Source organism: Engystomops pustulosus, chromosome 5 (assembly GCF_040894005.1).
Source record: "Engystomops pustulosus chromosome 5, aEngPut4.maternal, whole genome shotgun sequence".
Classification (NCBI taxonomy): Eukaryota; Metazoa; Chordata; class Amphibia; order Anura; family Leptodactylidae; genus Engystomops; species Engystomops pustulosus.
In genome coordinates this window covers 1,343,903-1,365,657 of record NC_092415.1, presented here as the reverse complement: position 1 = coordinate 1,365,657, position 21,755 = coordinate 1,343,903, and positions in this window count along the sequence as shown.

Genomic DNA, 21,755 nt, shown 5'->3' with positions numbered 1-21,755 from the left:
TCTCAGCAGTAAGGTGCCCATGTGATTGGGTTATAAGGGCTTTATCTCAGCAGTAAGGTGCCCATGTGATTGGGTTATAAGGGGTTTGTCTCAGCAGTAAGGTGCCCATGTGATTGGTTTATAAGGGGTTTATCTCAGCAGTAAGGTGCCCATGTGATTGGGTTATAAGGGGTTTATCTCAGCAGTAAGGTGCCCATGTGATTGGGTTATAAGGGGTTTATCTCAGCAGTAAGGTGCCCATGTGATTGGGTTATAAGGGGTTTGTCTCAGCAGTAAGGTGCCCATGTGATTGGTTTATAAGGGGTTTATCTCAGCAGTAAGGTGCCCATGTGATTGGGTTATAAGGGGTTTATCTCAGCAGTAAGGTGCCCATGTGATTGGGTTATAAGGGGTTTATCTCAGCAGTAAGGTGCCCATGTGATTGGGTTATAAGGGGTTTATCTCAGCAGTAAGGTGCCCATGTGATTGGTGTATAAGGGGATTTTTTCTCAGCAGTAAGGTGCCCATGTGATTGGTTTATAAGGGGTTTATCTCAGCAGTAAGGTGCTCATGTGATTGGTGTATAAGGGGTTTATCTCAGCAGTAAGGTGCCCATGTGATTGGATTATAAGGGGTTTATCTCAGCAGTAAGGTGCCCATGTGATTGGTTTATAAGGGGATTATCTCAGCAGTAAGGTGCCCATGTGATTGGGTTATAAGGGGTTTATCTCAGCAGTAAGGTGCTCATGTGATTGGTTTATAAGGGGTTTATCTCAGCAGTAAGGTGCCCATGTGATTGGTTTATAAGGGGTTTATCTCAGCAGTAAGGTGCCCATGTGATTGGGTTATAAGGGCTTTATCTCAGCAGTAAGGTGCCCATGTGATTGGGTTATAAGGGGTTTGTCTCAGCAGTAAGGTGCCCATGTGATTGGTTTATAAGGGGTTTATCTCAGCAGTAAGGTGCCCATGTGATTGGGTTATAAGGGGTTTATCTCAGCAGTAAGGTGCCCATGTGATTGGGTTATAAGGGGTTTATCTCAGCAGTAAGGTGCCCATGTGATTGGGTTATAAGGGGTTTGTCTCAGCAGTAAGGTGCCCATGTGATTGGTTTATAAGGGGTTTATCTCAGCAGTAAGGTGCCCATGTGATTGGGTTATAAGGGGTTTATCTCAGCAGTAAGGTGCCCATGTGATTGGGTTATAAGGGGTTTATCTCAGCAGTAAGGTGCCCATGTGATTGGGTTATAAGGGGTTTATCTCAGCAGTAAGGTGCCCATGTGATTGGTGTATAAGGGGATTTTTTCTCAGCAGTAAGGTGCCCATGTGATTGGTTTATAAGGGGTTTATCTCAGCAGTAAGGTGCTCATGTGATTGGTGTATAAGGGGTTTATCTCAGCAGTAAGGTGCCCATGTGATTGGATTATAAGGGGTTTATCTCAGCAGTAAGGTGCCCATGTGATTGGTTTATAAGGGGTTTATCTCAGCAGTAAGGTGCCCATGTGATTGGTTTATAAGGGGTTTATCTCAGCAGTAAGGTGCCCATGTGATTGGTTTATAAGGGGTTTATCTCAGCAGTAAGGTGCCCATGTGATTGGTTTATAAGGGGTTTATCTCAGCAGTAAGGTGCCCATGTGATTGGTTTATAAGGGGTTTATCTCAGCAGTAAGGTGCCCATGTGATTGGTGTATAAGGGGTTTATCTCAGCAGTAAGGTGCCCATGTGATTGGTTTATAAGGGGTTTATCTCAGCAGTAAGGTGCCCATGTGATTGGTGTATAAGGGGTTTATCTCAGCAGTAAGGTGCCCATGCGATTGGTGTATAAGGGGTTTATCTCAGCAGTAAGGTGCCCATGTGATTGGTTTATAAGGGGTTTGTCTCAGCAGTAAGGTGCCCATGTGATTGTTGTATAAGGGGTTTATCTCAGCAGTAAGGTGCCCATGCGATTGGTTTATAAGGGGTTTATCTCAGCAGTAAGGTTCCCATGTGATTGGGTTATAAGGGGTTTATCTCAGCAGTAAGGTGCCCATGTGATTGGTTTATAAGGGGTTTATCTCAGCAGTAAGGTGCCCATGTGATTGGGTTATAAGGGGTTTATCTCAGCAGTAAAGTGCCCATGTGCTTGGTTTATAAGGGGTTTATCTCAGCAGTAAGGTGCCCATGTGATTGGTGTATAAGGGGTTTATCTCAGCAGTAAGGTGCCCATGTGATTGGTGTATAAGGGGTTTATCTCAGCAGTAAGGTGCCCATGTGATTGGGTTATAAGGGGTTTATCTCAGCAGTAAGGTGCCCATGTGATTGGTTTATAAGGGGTTTATCTCAGCAGTAAGGTGCCCATGTGATTGGTGTATAAGGGGTTTATCTCAGCAGTAAGGTTCCCATGTGATTGGGTTATAAGGGGTTTATCTCAGCAGTAAGATGCCCATGTGATTGGTGTATAAGGGGTTTATCTCAGCAGTAAGGTGCCCATGTGATTGGTTTATAAGGGGTTTATCTCAGCAGTAAGGTGCCCATGTGATTGGTTTATAAGGGGTTTATCTCAGCAGTAAGGGGCTCATGTGATTGGTTTATAAGGGGTTTATCTCAGCAGTAAGGTGCCCATGTGATTGGTTTATAAGGGGTTTATCTCAGCAGTAAGGTGCCCATGTGATTGGTTTATAAGGGGTTTATCTCAGCAGTAAGGTGCCCATGTGATTGGTTTATAAGGGGTTTATCTCAGCAGTAAGGTGCCCATGTGATTGGTTTATAAGGGGTTTATCTCAGCAGTAAGGTGCCCATGTGATTGGTTTATAAGGGGTTTATCTCAGCAGTAAGGTGCCCATGTGATTGGTTTATAAGGGGTTTATCTCAGCAGTAAGGTGCCCATGTGATTGGTTTATAAGGGGTTTATCTCAGCAGTAAGGTGCCCATGTGATTGGTTTATAAGGGGTTTATCTCAGCAGTAAGGTGCCCATGTGATTGGTTTATAAGGGGTTTATCTCAGCAGTAAGGTGCCCATGTGATTGGTTTATAAGGGGTTTGTCTCAGCAGTAAGGTGCCCATGTGATTGGTTTATAAGGGGTTTATCTCAGCAGTAAGGTGCCCATGTGATTGGTTTATAAGGGGTTTATCTCAGCAGTAAGGTGCCCATGTGATTGGTTTATAAGGGGTTTATCTCAGCAGTAAGGTGCCCATGTGATTGGTTTATAAGGGGTTTATCTCAGCAGTAAGGTGCCCATGTGATTGGTTTATAAGGGGTTTATCTCAGCAGTAAGGTGCTCATGTGATTGGGTTATAAGGGGTTTATCTCAGCAGTAAGGTGCCCATGTGATTGGTTTATAAGGGGTTTATCTCAGCAGTAAGGTGCCCATGTAATTGGGTTATAAGGGGTTTATCTCAGCAGTAAGGTGCCCATGTGATTGGGTTATAAGGGGTTTATCTCAGCAGTAAGGTGCCCATGTGATTGGTTTATAAGGGGTTTATCTCAGCAGTAAGGTGCCCATGTGATTGGTTTATAAGGGGTTTATCTCAGCAGTAAGGTGCCCATGTGATTGGTTTATAAGGGGTTCATCTCAGCAGTAAGGTGCCCATGTGATTGGGTTATAAGGGGTTTGTCTCAGCAGTAAGATGCCCATGTGATTGGTTTATAAGGGATTATCTCAGCAGTAAGGTGCCCATGTGATTGGTTTATAAGGGATTATCTCAGCAGTAAGGTGCCCATGTGATTGGTGTATAAGAGGTTTATCTCAGCAGTAAGGTGCCCATGTGATTGGTTTATAAGGGGTTTATCTCAGCAGTAAGGTGCCCATGTGATTGGGTTATAAGGGGTTTATCTCAGCAGTAAGGTGCCCATGTGATTGGTGTATAAGGGGTTTATCTCAGCAGTAAGGTGCCCATGTGATTGGGTTATAAGGGGTTTATCTCAGCAGTAAGGTGCCCATGTGATTGGGTTATAAGGGGTTTATCTCAGCAGTAAGGTGCCCATGTGATTGGTGTATAAGGGGTTTATCCCAGCAGTAAGGTGCCCATGTGATTGGTTTATAAGGGGTTTATCTCAGCAGTAAGGTGCCCATGTGATTGGGTTATAAGGGGTTTATCTCAGCAGTAAGGTGCCCATGTGATTGGTTTATAAGGGGTTTATCTCAGCAGTAAGGTGCTCATGTGATTGGTGTATAAGGGGTTTATCTCAGCAGTAAGGTGCCCATGTGATTGGTTTATAAGGGGTTTATCTCAGCAGTAAGGTGCCCATGTGATTGGTGTATAAGGGGTTTATCTCAGCAGTAAGGTGCCCATGTGATTGGGTTATAAGGGGTTTATCTCAGCAGTAAGGTGCCCATGTGATTGGGTTATAAGGGGTTTATCTCAGCAGTAAGGTGCCCATGTGATTGGGTTATAAGGGGTTTATCTCAGCAGTAAGGTGCCCATGTGATTGGTTTATAAGGGGTTTATCTCAGCAGTAAGGTGCCCATGTGATTGGTTTATAAGGGGTTTATCTCAGCAGTAAGGTGCCCATGTGATTGGTTTATAAGGGGTTTATCTCAGCAGTAAGGTGCCCATGTGATTGGTTTATAAGGGGTTTATCTCAGCAGTAAGGTGCCCATGTGATTGGTGTATAAGGGGTTTATCTCAGCAGTAAGTTGCCCATGTGATTGGGTTATAAGGGGTTTATCTCAGCAGTAAGGTGCTCATGTGATTGGGTTATAAGGGGTTTATCTCAGCAGTAAGGTGCCCATGTGATTGGGTTATAAGGGGTTTATCTCAGCAGTAAGTTGCCCATGTGATTGGTTTATAAGGGGTTTATCTCAGCAGTAAGGTGCCCATGTGATTGGGTTATAAGGGATTATCTCAGCAGTAAGGTGCCCATGTGATTGGTGTATAAGGGGTTTGTCTCAGCAGTAAGGTGCCCATGTGATTGGTGTATAAGGGGTTTATCTCAGCAGTAAGGTGCCCATGTGATTGGTGTATAAGGGGTTTATCTCAGCAGTAAGGTGCCCATGTGATTGGGTTATAAGGGGTTTATCTCAGCAGTAAGGTGCCCATGTGATTGGTTTATAAGGGGTTTATCTCAGCAGTAAGGGGCTCATGTGATTGGTTTATAAGGGGTTTATCTCAGCAGTAAGGTGCCCATGTGATTGGGTTATAAGGGGTTTATCTCAGCAGTAAGGTGCCCATGTGATTGGTTTATAAGGGGTTTATCTCAGCAGTAAGGTGCCCATGTGATTGGTTTATAAGGGGTTTATCTCAGCAGTAAGGTGCCCATGTGATTGGTTTATAAGGGGTTTATCTCAGCAGTAAGGTGCCCATGTGATTGGTTTATAAGGGGTCTATCTCAGCAGTAAGGTTCCCATGTGATTGGTTTATAAGGGGCTTATCTCAGCAGTAAGGTGCCCATGTGATTGGTGTATAAGGGGTTTATCTCAGCAGTAAGGTGCCCATGTGATTGGGTTATAAGGGGTTTATCTCAGCAGTAAGGTGCCCATGCGATTGGTTTATAAGGGGTTTATCTCAGCAGTAAGGTGCCCATGTGATTGGTTTATAAGAGGTTTATCTCAGCAGTAAGGTGCCCATGTGATTGGTGTATAAGGGGTTTATCTCAGCAGTAAGGTGCCCATGTGATTGGGTTATAAGGCGTTTATCACAGCAGTAAGGTGCCCATGTGATTGGGTTATAAGGGGTTTATCTCAGCAGTAAGGTGCCCATGTGATTGGTTTATAAGGGGTTTATCTCAGCAGTAAGGTGCCCATGTGATTGGGTTAAAAGGGGTTTATCTCAGCAGTAAGGTGCCCATGTGATTGGTTTATAAGGGGTTTATCTCAGCAGTAAGGTGCCCATGTGATTGGTGTATAAGGGGTTTATCTCAGCAGTAAGGTGCCCATGTGATTGGTTTATAAGGGGTTTATCTCAGCAGTTAGGTGCCCATGTGATTGGTGTATAAGGGGTTTATCTCAGCAGTAAGGTGCCCATGTGATTGGTTTATAAGGGGTTTGTCTCAGCAGTAAGGTGCCCATGTGATTGGTTTATAAGGGCTTTATCTCAGCAGTAAGGTGCCCATGTGATTGGTTTATAAGGGGGTTATCTCAGCAGTTAGGTGCCCATGTGATTGGTGTATAAGGGGTTTATCTCAGCAGTAAGGTGCCCATGTGATTGGTTTATAAGGGGTTTATCTCAGCAGTAAGGTGCCCATGTGATTGGTTTATAAGGGGTTTATCTCAGCAGTAAGGTGCCCATGCGATTGGTTTATAAGGGGTTTATCTCAGCAGTAAGGTGCCCATGTGATTGGTGTGTAAGGGGTTTATCTCAGCAGTAAGGTGCCCATGTGATTGGTGTATAAGGGGTTTATCTCAGCAGTAAGGTGCCCATGTGATTGGGTTATAAGGGGTTTATCTCAGCAGTAAGGTGCCCATGTGATTGGTTTATAAGGGGTTTATCTCAGCAGTAAGGTGCTCATGTGATTGGTTTATAAGGGGTTTATCTCAGCAGTAAGGTGCCCATGTGATTGGTTTATAAGGGATTATCTCAGCAGTAAGGTGCCCATGTGATTGGTGTATAAGGGGTTTATCTCAGCAGTAAGGTGCCCATGTGATTGGTGTATAAGGGGATTATCTCAGCAGTAAGGTTCCCATGTGATTGGGTTATAAGGGGTTTATCTCAGCAGTAAGATGCCCATGTGATTGGTGTATAAGGGGTTTGTCTCAGCAGTAAGGTGCCCATGTGATTGGTTTATAAGGGGTTTATCTCAGCAGTAAGGTGCCCATGTGATTGGTTTATAAGGGGTTTATCTCAGCAGTAAGGTGCCCATGTGATTGGTTTATAAGGGGTTTATCTCAGCAGTAAGGTGCCCATGTGATTGGTTTATAAGGGGTTTATCTCAGCAGTAAGGTGCCCATGTGATTGGGTTATAAGGGGTTTATCTCAGCAGTAAGGTGCCCATGTGATGGGTTTATAAGGGGTTTATCTCAGCAGTAAGGTGCCCATGTGCTTGGGTTATAAGGGGTTTATCTCAGCAGTAAGGTGCTCATGTGATTGGTTTATAAGGGGTTTATCTCAGCAGTAAGGTGCCCATGTGATTGGTTTATAAGGGGTTTATCTCAAGAGTAAGGTGCCCATGTGATTGGGTTATAAGGGGTTTATCTCAGCAGTAAGGTGCTCATGTGATTGGGTTATAAGGGGTTTATCTCAGCAGTAAAGTGCCCATGTGATTGGTTTATAAGGGGTTTATCTCAGCAGTAAGGTGCCCATGTGATTGGTTTATAAGGGGTTTATCTCAGCAGTAAGGTGCCCATGTGATTGGTTTATAAGGGGTTTATCTCAGCAGTAAGGTGCCCATGTGATTGGGTTATAAGGGGTTTATCTCAGCAGTAAGGTGCCCATGTGATTGGTGTATAAGGGGTTTATCTCAGCAGTAAGGTGCCCATGTGATTGGGTTATAAGGGGTTTATCTCAGCAGTAAGGTGCCCATGTGATTGGTTTATAAGGGGTTTATCTCAGCAGTAAGGTGCCCATGTGATTGGTTTATAAGGGGTTTATCTCAGCAGTAAGGTGCCCATGTGATTGGGTTATAAGGGGTTTATCTCAGCAGTAAGGTGCCCATGTGATTGGTGTATAAGGTGTTTATCTCAGCAGTAAGGTGCCCATGTGATTGGTTTATAAGGGGTTTATCTCAGCAGTAAGGTGCCCATGTGATTGGTGTATAAGGGGTTTATCTCAGCAGTAAGGTGCCCATGTGATTGGGTTATAAGGGGTTTATCTCAGCAGTAAGGTGCCCATGTGATTGGTTTATAAGGGGTTTATCTCAGCAGTAAGGTGCCCATGTGATTGGTGTATAAGGTGTTTATCTCAGCAGTAAGGTGCCCATGTGATTGGTTTATAAGGGGTTTATCTCAGCAGTAAGGTGCCCATGTGATTGGTGTATAAGGGGTTTATCTCAGCAGTAAGGTGCCCATGTCAATGGTTTATAAGTGGTTTATCTCAGCAGTAAGGTGCCCATGTGATTGGTGTATAAGGGGTTTATCTCAGCAGTAAGGTGCCCATGTGATTGGGTTATAAGGGGTTTATCTCAGCAGTAAGGTGCCCATGTGATTGGGTTATAAGGGGTTTATCTCAGCAGTAAGGTGCCCATGTGATTGGTTTATAAGGGGTTTATCTCAGCAGTAAGGTGCCCATGTGATTGGGTTATAAGGGGTTTATCTCAGCAGTAAGGTGCCCATGTGATTGGTTTATAAGGGGTTTATCTCAGCAGTAAGGTGCCCATGTGATTGGTTTATAAGGGGTTTATCTCAGCAGTAAGGTGCCCATGTGATTGGTTTATAAGGGGTTTATCTCAGCAGTAAGGTGCCCATGTGATTGGTGTATAAGGGGTTTATCTCAGCAGTAAGTTGCCCATGTGATTGGGTTATAAGGGGTTTATCTCAGCAGTAAGGTGCTCATGTGATTGGGTTATAAGGGGTTTATCTCAGCAGTAAGGTGCCCATGTGATTGGGTTATAAGGGGTTTATCTCAGCAGTAAGTTGCCCATGTGATTGGTTTATAAGGGGTTTATCTCAGCAGTAAGGTGCCCATGTGATTGGGTTATAAGGGATTATCTCAGCAGTAAGGTGCCCATGTGATTGGTGTATAAGGGGTTTATCTCAGCAGTAAGGTGCCCATGTGATTGGTGTATAAGGGGTTTATCTCAGCAGTAAGGTGCCCATGTGATTGGGTTATAAGGGGTTTATCTCAGCAGTAAGGTGCCCATGTGATTGGTTTATAAGGGGTTTATCTCAGCAGTAAGGGGCTCATGTGATTGGTTTATAAGGGGTTTATCTCAGCAGTAAGGTGCCCATGTGATTGGGTTATAAGGGGTTTATCTCAGCAGTAAGGTGCCCATGTGATTGGTTTATAAGGGGTTTATCTCAGCAGTAAGGTGCCCATGTGATTGGTTTATAAGGGGTTTATCTCAGCAGTAAGGTGCCCATGTGATTGGTTTATAAGGGGTTTATCTCAGCAGTAAGGTGCCCATGTGATTGGTTTATAAGGGGTCTATCTCAGCAGTAAGGTTCCCATGTGATTGGTTTATAAGGGGCTTATCTCAGCAGTAAGGTGCCCATGTGATTGGTGTATAAGGGGTTTATCTCAGCAGTAAGGTGCCCATGTGATTGGGTTATAAGGGGTTTATCTAAGCAGTAAGGTGCCCATGCGATTGGTTTATAAGGGGTTTATCTCAGCAGTAAGGTGCCCATGTGATTGGTTTATAAGGGGTTTATCTCAGCAGTAAGGTGCCCATGTGATTGGGTTATAAGGGGTTTATCTCAGCAGTAAGGTGCCCATGTGATTGGTTTATAAGAGGTTTATCTCAGCAGTAAGGTGCCCATGTGATTGGTGTATAAGGGGTTTATCTCAGCAGTAAGGTGCCCATGTGATTGGGTTATAAGGCGTTTATCACAGCAGTAAGGTGCCCATGTGATTGGGTTATAAGGGGTTTATCTCAGCAGTAAGGTGCCCATGTGATTGGGTTATAAGGGGTTTATCTCAGCAGTAAGGTGCCCATGTGATTGGGTTAAAAGGGGTTTATCTCAGCAGTAAGGTGCCCATGTGATTGGTTTATAAGGGGTTTATCTCAGCAGTAAGGTGCCCATGTGATTGGTGTATAAGGGGTTTATCTCAGCAGTAAGGTGCCCATGTGATTGGTTTATAAGGGGTTTATCTCAGCAGTTAGGTGCCCATGTGATTGGTGTATAAGGGGTTTATCTCAGCAGTAAGGTGCCCATGTGATTGGTTTATAAGGGGTTTGTCTCAGCAGTAAGGTGCCCATGTGATTGGTTTATAAGGGCTTTATCTCAGCAGTAAGGTGCCCATGTGATTGGTTTATAAGGGGGTTATCTCAGCAGTAAGGTGCCCATGTGATTGGTTTATAAGGGGTTTATCTCAGCAGTAAGGTGCCCATGTGATTGGTTTATAAGGGGTTTATCTCAGCAGTAAGGTGCCCATGCGATTGGTTTATAAGGGGTTTATCTCAGCAGTAAGGTGCCCATGTGATTGGTGTGTAAGGGGTTTATCTCAGCAGTAAGGTGCCCATGTGATTGGTTTATAAGGGGTTTATCTCAGCAGTAAGGTGCTCATGTGATTGGTTTATAAGGGGTTTATCTCAGCAGTAAGGTGCCCATGTGATTGGTTTATAAGGGATTATCTCAGCAGTAAGGTGCCCATGTGATTGGTGTATAAGGGGTTTATCTCAGCAGTAAGGTGCCCATGTGATTGGTGTATAAGGGGATTATCTCAGCAGTAAGGTTCCCATGTGATTGGGTTATAAGGGGTTTATCTCAGCAGTAAGGTGCCCATGTGATTGGTGTATAAGGGGTTTATCTCAGCAGTAAGGTGCCCATGTGATTGGTGTATAAGGGGTTTGTCTCAGCAGTAAGGTGCCCATGTGATTGGTTTATAAGGGGTTTATCTCAGCAGTAAGGTGCCCATGTGATTGGTTTATAAGGGGTTTATCTCAGCAGTAAGGTGCCCATGTGATTGGTTTATAAGGGGTTTATCTCAGCAGTAAGGTGCCCATGTGATTGGTTTATAAGGGGTTTATCTCAGCAGTAAGGTGCCCATGTGATTGGGTTATAAGGGGTTTATCTCAGCAGTAAGGTGCCCATGTGATGGGTTTATAAGGGGTTTATCTCAGCAGTAAGGTGCCCATGTGCTTGGGTTATAAGGGGTTTATCTCAGCAGTAAGGTGCTCATGTGATTGGTTTATAAGGGGTTTATCTCAGCAGTAAGGTGCCCATGTGATTGGTTTATAAGGGGTTTATCTCAAGAGTAAGGTGCCCATGTGATTGGTGTATAAGGGGTTTGTCTCAGCAGTAAGGTGCTCATGTGATTGGGTTATAAGGGGTTTATCTCAGCAGTAAGGTGCCCATGTGATTGGGTTATAAGGGGTTTATCTCAGCAGTAAGGTGCCCATGTGATTGGGTTATAAGGGGTTTATCTCAGCAGTAAGGTGCCCATGTGATTGGTGTATAAGGGGTTTATCTCAGCAGTAAGGTGCCCATGTGATTGCTTTATAAGGGGTTTATCACAGCAGTAAGGTGCCCATGTGATTGGGTTATAAGGGGTTTATCTCAGCAGTAAGGTGCCCATGTGATTGGTTTATAAGGGGTTTATCCCAGCAGTAAGGTGCCCATGTGATTGGTTTATAAGGGGTTTATCTCAGCAGTAAGGTGCCCATGTGATTGGTTTATAAGGGGTTTATCTCAGCAGTAAGGTGCCCATGTGATTGGTTTATAAGGGGTTTATCTCAGCAGTAAGGTGCCCATGTGATTGGGTTATAAGGGGTTTATCTCAGCAGTAAGGTGCCCATGTGATTGGTGTATAAGGGGTTTATCTCAGCAGTAAGGTGCCCATGTGATTGGTTTATAAGGGGTTTATCTCAGCAGTAAGGTGCCCATGTGATTGGTTTATAAGGGGTTTATCTCAGCAGTAAGGTGCCCATGTGATTGGGTTATAAGGGGTTTATCTCAGCAGTAAGGTGCCCATGTGATTGGTGTATAAGGTGTTTATCTCAGCAGTAAGGTGCCCATGTGATTGGTTTATAAGGGGTTTATCTCAGCAGTAAGGTGCCCATGTGATTGGTGTATAAGGGGTTTATCTCAGCAGTAAGGTGCCCATGTGATTGGGTTATAAGGGGTTTATCTCAGCAGTAAGGTGCCCATGTGATTGGTTTATAAGGGGTTTATCTCAGCAGTAAGGTGCCCATGTGATTGGTTTATAAGGGGTTTATCTCAGCAGTAAGGTGCCCATGTGATTGGGTTATAAGGGGTTTATCTCAGCAGTAAGGTGCCCATGTGATTGGTTTATAAGGGGTTTATCTCAGCAGTAAGGTGCCCATGTGATTGGTTTATAAGGGGTTTATCTCAGCAGTAAGGTGCCCATGTGATTGGTGTATAAGGGGTTTGTCTCAGCAGTAAGGTGCCCATGTGATTGGTGTATAAGGGGTTTATCTCAGCAGTAAGGTGCCCATGTGATTGGTTTATAAGGGGTTTATCTCAGCAGTAAGGTGCCCATGTGATTGGTTTATAAGGGGTTTATCTCAGCAGTAAGGTGCCCATGTGATTGGTTTATAAGGGGTTTGTCTCAGCAGTAAGGTGCTCATGTGATTGGTGTATAAGGGGTTTATCTCAGCAGTAAGGTGCCCATGTGATTGGTTTATAAGGGGTTTATCTCAGCAGTAAGGTGCCCATGTGATTGGTTTATAAGGGGTTTATCTCAGCAGTAAGGTGCCCATGTGATTGGTTTATAAGGGGTTTGTCTCAGCAGTAAGGTGCTCATGTGATTGGTGTATAAGGGGTTTATCTCAGCAGTAAGGTGCCCATGTGATTGGTTTATAAGGGGTTTGTCTCAGCAGTAAGGTGCTCATGTGATTGGTGTATAAGGGGTTTATCTCAGCAGTAAGGTGCCCATGTGATTGGTTTATAAGGGGTTTATCACAGCAGTAAGGTGCCCATGTGATTAATTTATAAGGGGTTTATCTCAGCAGTAAGGTGCCCATGTGATTGGTTTATAAGGGGTTTATCTCAGCAGTAAGGTGCCCATGTGATTGGTTTATAAGGGGTTTGTCTCAGCAGTAAGGTGCCCATGTGATTGGTGTATAAGGGGTTTATCTCAGCAGTAAGGTGCCCATGTGATTGGTTTATAAGGGGTTTATCTCAGCAGTAAGGTGCCCATGTGATTGGGTTATAAGGGGTTTATCTCAGCAGTAAGGTGCCCATGTGATTGGGTTATAAGGGGTTTATCTCAGCAGTAAGGTGCCCATGTGATTGGTGTATAAGGAGTTTATCTCAGCAGTAAGGTGCCCATGTGATTGGTTTATAAGGTGTTTATCTCAGCAGTAAGGTGCCCATGTGATTGGGTTATAAGGGGTTTATCTCAGCAGTAAGGTGCCCATGTGATTGGTTTATAAGAGGTTTATCTCAGCAGTAAGGTGCCCATGTGATTGGTGTATAAGGGGTTTATCTCAGCAGTAAGGTGCCCATGTGATTGGGTTATAAGGGGTTTATCTCAGCAGTAAGGTGCCCATGTGATTGGTTTATAAGGGGTTTATCTCAGCAGTAAGGTGCCCATGTGATTGGTGTATAAGGGGTTTATCTCAGCAGTAAGGTGCCCATGTGATTGGTGTATAAGGGCTTTATCTCAGCAGTAAGGTGCCCATGTGATTGGTTTATAAGGGGTTTATCTCAGCAGTAAGGTGCCCATGTGATTGGTTTATAAGGGGTTTATCTCAGCAGTAAGGTGCTCATGTGATTGGGTTATAAGGGGTTTATCTCAGCAGTAAGGTGCCCATGTGATTGGTGTATAAGGGGTTTATCTCAGCAGTAAGGTGCCCATGTGATTGGGTTATAAGGGGTTTATCTCAGCAGTAAGTTGCCCATGTGATTGGTTTATAAGGGGTTTATCTCAGCAGTAAGGTGCCCATGTGATTGGTTTATAAGGGGTTTATCTCAGCAGTAAGGTGCCCATGTGATTGGTTTATAAGGGGTTTATCTCAGCAGTAAGGTGCCCATGTGATTGGGTTATAAGGGGTTTATCTCAGCAGTAAGGTGCCCATGTGATTGGGTTATAAGGGATTATCTCAGCAGTAAGGTGCCCATGTGATTGGTGTATAAGGGGTTTATCTCAGCAGTAAGGTGCCCATGTGATTGGTGTATAAGGGGTTTATCTCAGCAGTAAGGTGCCCATGTGATTGGGTTATAAGGGGTTTATCTCAGCAGTAAGGTGCCCATGTGATTGGTTTATAAGGGGTTTATCTCAGCAGTAAGGTGCCCATGTGATTGGTTTATAAGGGGTTTGTCTCAGCAGTAAGGTGCCCATGTGATTGGTGTATAAGGGGTTTATCTCAGCAGTAAGGTGCCCATGTGATTGGTTTATAAGGGGTTTATCTCAGCAGTAAGGTGCCCATGTGATTGGGTTATAAGGGGTTTATCTCAGCAGTAAGGTGCCCATGTGATTGGGTTATAAGGGGTTTATCTCAGCAGTAAGGTGCCCATGTGATTGGTTTATAAGAGGTTTATCTCAGCAGTAAGGTGCCCATGTGATTGGTGTATAAGGGGTTTATCTCAGCAGTAAGGTGCCCATGTGATTGGGTTATAAGGGGTTTATCTCAGCAGTAAGGTGCCCATGTGATTGGTTTATAAGGGGTTTATCTCAGCAGTAAGGTGCCCATGTGATTGGTTTATAAGGGGTTTATCTCAGCAGTAAGGTGCCCATGTGATTGGTTTATAAGGGGTTTATCTCAGCAGTAAGCTGCCCATGTGATTGGTTTATAAGGGGTTTATCTCAGCAGTAAGGTGCCCATGTGATTGGTGTATAAGGGGTTTATCTCAGCAGTAAGGTGCCCATGTGATTGGTTTATAAGGGGTTTATCTCAGCAGTAAGGTGCCCATGTGATTGGTTTATAAGGGGTTTATCTCAGCAGTAAGGTGCCCATGTGATTGGGTTATAAGGGGTTTATCTCAGCAGTAAGGTGCCCATGTGATGGGTTTATAAGGGGTTTATCTCAGCAGTAAGGTGCCCATGTGATTGGTTTATAAGGGGTTTATCTCAGCAGTAAGGTGCCCATGTGATTGGTTTATAAGGGGTTTATCTCAGCAGTAAGGTGCCCATGTGATTGGGTTATAAGGGGTTTATCTCAGCAGTAAGGTGCCCATGTGATGGGTTTATAAGGGGTTTATCTCAGCAGTAAGGTGCCTATGTGCTTGGGTTATAAGGGGTTTATCTCAGCAGTAAGGTGCTCATGTGATTGGTTTATAAGGGGTTTATCTCAGCAGTAAGGTGCCCATGTGATTGGTTTATAAGGGGTTTATCTCAGCAGTAAGGTGCCCATGTGATTGGGTTATAAGGGCTTTATCTCAGCAGTAAGGTGCCCATGTGATTGGTTTATAAGGGGTTTATCTCAGCAGTAAGGTGCCCATGTGATTGGTTTATAAGGGGTTTATCTCAGCAGTAAGGTGCCCATGTGATTGGTTTATAAGGGGTTTCTCTCAGCAGTAAGGTGCCCATGTGATTGGGTTATAAGGGCTTTATCTCAGCAGTAAGGTGCTCATGTGATTGGTTTATAAGGGGTTTATCTCAGCAGTAAGGTGCCCATGTGATTGGGTTATAAGGGGTTTATCTCAGCAGTAAGGTGCCCATGTGATTGGTTTATAAGGGGTTTATCTCAGCAGTAAGGTGCAAATGTGATTGGTTTATAAGGGGTTTATCTCAGCAGTAAGGTGCCCATGTGATTGGTGTATAAGGGGTTTATCTCAGCAGTAAGGTGCCCATGTGATTGGTTTATAAGGGGTTTATCTCAGCAGTAAGGTGCTCATGTGATTGGTGTATAAGGGGTTTATCTCAGCAGTAAGGTGCCCATGTGATTGGGTTATAAGGGGTTTATCTCAGCAGTAAGGTGCCCATGTGATTGGTTTATAAGGGGTTTATCTCAGCAGTAAGGTGCCCATGTGATTGGTTTATAAGGGGTTTATCTCAGCAGTAAGGTGCCCATGTGATTGGTGTATAAGGGGTTTATCTCAGCAGTAAGGTGCCCATGTGATTGGTTTATAAGGGGTTTGTCTCAGCAGTAAGGTGCCCATGTGATTGTTGTATAAGGGGTTTATCTCAGCAGTAAGGTGCCCATGCGATTGGTTTATAAGGGGTTTATCTCAGCAGTAAGGTTCCCATGTGATTGGGTTATAAGGGGTTTATCTCAGCAGTAAGGTGCCCATGTGATTGGTTTATAAGGGGTTTATCTCAGCAGTAAGGTGCCCATGTGATTGGTGTATAAGGGGTTTATCTCAGCAGTAAGGTGCCCATGTGATTGGGTTATAAGGGGTTTATCTCAGCAGTAAGGTGCCCATGTGATTGGTGTATAAGGGGTTTATCTCAGCAGTAAGGTGCCCATGTGATTGGTTTATAAGGGGTTTATCTCAGCAGTAAGGTGCCCATGTGATTGGTGTATAAGGGGTTTATCTCAGCAGTAAGGTTCCCATGTGATTGGGTTATAAGGGGTTTATCTCAGCAGTAAGATGCCCATGTGATTGGTGTATAAGGGGTTTGTCTCAGCAGTAAGGTGCCCATGTGATTGGTTTATAAGGGCTTTATCTCAGCAGTAAGGTGCCCATGTGATTGGGTTATAAGGGGTTTATCTCAGCAGTAAGGTGCCCATGTGATTGGTTTATAAGGGGTTTATCTCAGCAGTAAGGTGCTCATGTGATTGGTTTATAAGGGGTTTATCTCAGCAGTAAGGTGCCCATGTGATTGGTTTATAAGGGGTTTATCTCAGCAGTAAGGTGCCCATGTGATTGGTTTATAAGGGGTTTATCTCAGCAGTAAGGTGCCCATGTGATTGGTTTATAAGGGGTTTATCTCAGCAGTAAGGTGCCCATGTGATTGGTTTATAAGGGGTTTATCTCAGCAGTAAGGTGCCCATGTGATTGGGTTATAAGGGGTTTATCTCAGCAGTAAGGTGCCCATGTGATTGGTTTATAAGGGGTTTATCTCAGCAGTAAGGTGCCCATGTGATTGGTTTATAAGGGGTTTATCTCAGCAGTAAGGTGCCCATGTGATTGGTTTATAAGGGGTTTATCTCAGCAGTAAGGTGCCCATGTGATTGGTTTATAAGGGGTTTATCTCAGCAGTAAGGTGCCCATGTGATTGGTTTATAGGGGGTTTATCTCAGCAGTAAGGTGCCCATGTGATTGGTTTATAAGGGGTTTATCTCAGCAGTAAGGTGCCCATGTGATTGGTTTATAAGGGGTTTATCTCAGCAGTAAGGTGTCCATGTGATTGGGTTATAAGGGGTTTATCTCAGCAGTAAGGTGCCCATGTGATTGGTTTATAAGGGGTTTATCTCAGCAGTAAGGTGCCCATGTGATTGGTTTATAAGGGGTTTATCTCAGCAGTAAGGTGCCCATGTGATTGGTGTATAAGGTGTTTATCTCAGCAGTAAGGTGCCCATGTGATTGGGTTATAAGGGGTTTATCTCAGCAGTAAGGTGCCCATGTGATTGGTGTATAAGGGGTTTATCTCAGCAGTAAGGTGCCCATGTGATTGGTTTATAAGGGGTTTATCTCAGCAGTAAGGTGCCCATGTGATTGGTGTATAAGGGGTTTATCTCAGCAGTAAGGTTCCCATGTGATTGGGTTATAAGGGGTTTATCTCAGCAGTAAGATGCCCATGTGATTGGTGTATAAGGGGTTTGTCTCAGCAGTAAGGTGCCCATGTGATTGGTTTATAAGGGCTTTATCTCAGCAGTAAGGTGCCCATGTGATTGGGTTATAAGGGGTTTATCTCAGCAGTAAGGTGCCCATGTGATTGGTTTATAAGGGGTTTATCTCAGCAGTAAGGTGCTCATGTGATTGGTTTATAAGGGGTTTATCTCAGCAGTAAGGTGCCCATGTGATTGGTTTATAAGGGGTTTATCTCAGCAGTAAGGTGCCCATGTGATTGGTTTATAAGGGGTTTATCTCAGCAGTAAGGTGCCCATGTGATTGGTTTATAAGGGGTTTATCTCAGCAGTAAGGTGCCCATGTGATTGGTTTATAAGGGGTTTATCTCAGCAGTAAGGTGCCCATGTGATTGGGTTATAAGGGGTTTATCTCAGCAGTAAGGTGCCCATGTGATTGGTTTATAAGGGGTTTATCTCAGCAGTAAGGTGCCCATGTGATTGGTTTATAAGGGGTTTATCTCAGCAGTAAGGTGCCCATGTGATTGGTTTATAAGGGGTTTATCTCAGCAGTAAGGTGCCCATGTGATTGGTTTATAAGGGGTTTATCTCAGCAGTAAGGTGCCCATGTGATTGGTTTATAGGGGGTTTATCTCAGCAGTAAGGTGCCCATGTGATTGGTTTATAAGGGGTTTATCTCAGCAGTAAGGTGCCCATGTGATTGGTTTATAAGGGGTTTATCTCAGCAGTAAGGTGTCCATGTGATTGGGTTATAAGGGGTTTATCTCAGCAGTAAGGTGCCCATGTGATTGGTTTATAAGGGGTTTATCTCAGCAGTAAGGTGCCCATGTGATTGGTTTATAAGGGGTTTATCTCAGCAGTAAGGTGCCCATGTGATTGGTGTATAAGGTGTTTATCTCAGCAGTAAGGTGCCCATGTGATTGGTTTATAAGGGGTTTATCTCAGCAGTAAGGTGCCCATGTGATTGGTTTATAAGGGGTTTGTCTCAGCAGTAAGGTGCCCATGTGATTGGTTTATAGGGGGTTTATCTCAGCAGTAAGGTGCCCATGTGATTGGTTTATAAGGGGTTTATCTCAGCAGTAAGGTGCCCATGTGATTGGTTTATAAGGGGTTTATCTCAGCAGTAAGGTGTCCATGTGATTGGGTTATAAGGGGTTTATCTCAGCAGTAAGGTGCCCATGTGATTGGTTTATAAGGGGTTTATCTCAGCAGTAAGGTGCCCATGTGATTGGTTTATAAGGGGTTTATCTCAGCAGTAAGGTGCCCATGTGATTGGGTTATAAGGGGTTTATCTCAGCAGTAAGGTGCCCATGTGATTGGTGTATAAGGGGTTTATCTCAGCAGTAAGGTGCCCATGTGATTGAGTTATAAGGGGTTTATCTCAGCAGTAAGGTGCCCATGTGATTGGTTTATAAGGGGTTTATCTCAGCAGTAAGGTGCCCATGTGATTGGTTTATAAGGGATTATCTCAGCAGTAAGGTGCCCATGTGATTGGGTTATAAGGGGTTTATCTCAGCAGTAAGGTGCCCATGTGATTGGTTTATAAGGGGTTTATCTCAGCAGTAAGGTGCCCATGTGATTGGTTTATAAGGGGTTTATCTCAGCAGTAAGGTGCCCATGTGATTGGTGTATAAGGGGTTTATCTCAGCAGTAAGGTGCCCATGTGATTGGTTTATAAGGGGTTTATCTCAGCAGTAAGGTGCCCATGTGATTGGTTTATAAGGGGTTTATCTCAGCAGTAAGGTGCCCATGTGATTGGTTTATAAGGGGTTTATCTCAGCAGTAAGGTGCCCATGTGATTGGTTTATAAGGGGTTTATCTCAGCAGTAAGGTGCCCATGTGATTGGTTTATAAGGGGTTTATCTCAGCAGTAAGGTGCCCATGTGATTGGGTTATAAGGGGTTTATCTCAGCAGTAAGGTGCTCATGTGATTGGTGTATAAGGGGTTTATCTCAGCAGTAAGGTGCCCATGTGATTGGGTTATAAGGGGTTTATCTCAGCAGTAAGGTGCCCATGTGATTGGTTTATAAGGGATTATCTCAGCAGTAAGGTGCCCATGTGATTGGTTTATAAGGGGTTTATCTCAGCAGTAAGGTGCCCATGTGATTGGTGTATAAGGGGTTTATCTCAGCAGTAAGGTGCCCATGTGATTGGTGTATAAGGGGTTTATCTCAGCAGTAAGGTGCCCATGTGATTGGTTTATAAGGGATTATCTCAGCAGTAAGGTGCCCATGTGATTGGTTTATAAGGGATTATCTCAGCAGTAAGGTGCCCATGTGATTGGGTTATAAGGGGTTTATCTCAGCAGTAAGGTGCCCATGTGATTGGTTTATAAGGGGTTTATCTCAGCAGTAAGGTGCTCATGTGATTGGTGTATAAGGGGTTTATCTCAGCAGTAAGGTGCCCATGTGATTGGTTTATAAGGGGTTTATCTCAGCAGTAAGGTGCCCATGTGATTGGTGTATAAGGGGTTTATCTCAGCAGTAAGGTGCCCATGTGATTGGGTTATAAGGGGTTTATCTCAGCAGTAAGGTGCCCATGTGATTGGTTTATAAGGGGTTTATCTCAGCAGTAAGGTGCCCATGTGATTGGGTTATAAGGGGTTTATCTCAGCAGTAAGGTGCCCATGTGATTGGTGTATAAGGGGTTTATCTCAGCAGTAAGGTGCCCATGTGATTGGTGTATAAGGGGTTTGTCTCAGCAGTAAGGTGCCCATGTGATTGGGTTATAAGGGGTTTATCTCAGCAGTAAGGTGCCCATGTGATTGGTTTATAAGGGGTTTATCTCAGCAGTAAGGTGCCCATGTGATTGGGTTATAAGGGGTTTATCTCAGCAGTAAGGTGCCCACGTGATTGGTTTATAAGGGGTTTATCTCAGCAGTAAGGTGCCCATGTGATTGGTTTATAAGGGGTTTATCTCAGCAGTAAGGTGCCCATGTGATTGGTTTATAAGGGGTTTATCTCAGCAGTAAGGTGCCCATGTGATTGGGTTATAAGGGGTTTATCTCAGCAGTAAGTTGCCCATGTGATTGGTGTATAAGGGGTTTATCTCAGCAGTAAGGTGCCCATGTGATTGGTGTATAAGGGGTTTATCTCAGCAGTAAGGTGCCCATGTGATTGGGTTATAAGGGGTTTATCTCAGCAGTAAGGTGCCCATGTGATTGGTGTATAAGGGGTTTATCTCAGCAGTAAGGTGCCCATGTGATTGGTGTATAAAAGGTTTATCTCAGCAGTAAGGTGCCCATGTGATTGGTGTATAAAAGGTTTATCTCAGCAGTAAGGTGCCCATGTGATTGGTGTATAAGGGGTTTATCTCAGCAGTAAGGTGCCCATGTGATTGGTGTATAAAAGGTTTATCTCAGCAGTAAGGTGCCCATGTGATTGGTTTATAAGGGGTTTATCTCAGCAGTAAAGTGCCCATGTGATTGGTTTATAAGGGGTTTATCTCAGCAGTAAGGTGCCCATGTGATTGGTTTATAAGGGGTTTATCTCAGCAGTAAGGTGCCCATGTGATTGGGTTATAAGGGGTTTATCTCAGCAGTAAGTTGCCCATGTGATTGGTTTATAAGGGGTTTATCTCAGCAGTAAGGTGCCCATGTGATTGGGTTATAAGGGATTTATCTCAGCAGTAAGGTGCCCATGTGATTGGTGTATAAGGGGTTTATCTCAGCAGTAAGGTGCCCATGTGATTGGTGTATAAGGGGTTTATCTCAGCAGTAAGGTGCCCATGTGATTGGTGTATAAGGGGTTTATGTCAGCAGTAAGGTGCCCATGTGATTGGGTTATAAGGGGTTTATCTCAGCAGTAAGGTGCCCATGTGATTCTTGTATAAGGGGTTTATGTCAGCAGTAAGGTGCCCATGTGATTGGTGTATAAGGGGTTTATCTCAGCAGTAAGGTGCCCATGTGATTGGTGTATAAGGGGTTTATCTCAGCAGTAAGGTGCCCATGTGATTGGTGTATAAGGGGTTTATCTCAGCAGTAAGGTGCCCATGTGATTGGGTTATAAGGGGTTTATCTCAGCAGTAAGGTGCCCATGTGATTGGGTTATAAGGGATTATCTCAGCAGTAAGGTGCCCATGTGATTGGGTTATAAGGGGTTTATCTCAGCAGTAAGGTGCCCATGTGATTGGTGTATAAGGTGTTTATCTCAGCAGTAAGGTGCCCATGTGATTGGTGTAGAAGGGGTTTATCTCAGCAGTAAGGTGCCCATGTGATTGGTGTATAAGGTGTTTATCTCAGCAGTAAGGTGCCCATGTGATTGGTGTAGAAGGGGTTTATCTCAGCAGTAAGGTGCCCATGTGATTGGTTTATAAGGTGTTTATCTCAGCAGTAAGGTGCCCATGTGATTGGTTTATAAGGGGTTTATCTCAGCAGTAAGGTGCCCATGTGATTGGTTTATAAGGGGTTTAATTCAGCAGTAAGGTGCCCATGCGATTGGTTTATAAGGGGTTTATCTCAGCAGTAAGTTGCCCATGTGATTGGTGTATAAGGGGTTTATCTCAGCAGTAAGGTGCCCATGTGATTGGTGTATAAGGGGTTTATCTCAGCAGTAAGTTGCCCATGTGATTGGTGTATAAGGGGTTTATCTCAGCAGTAAGGTGCCCATGTGATT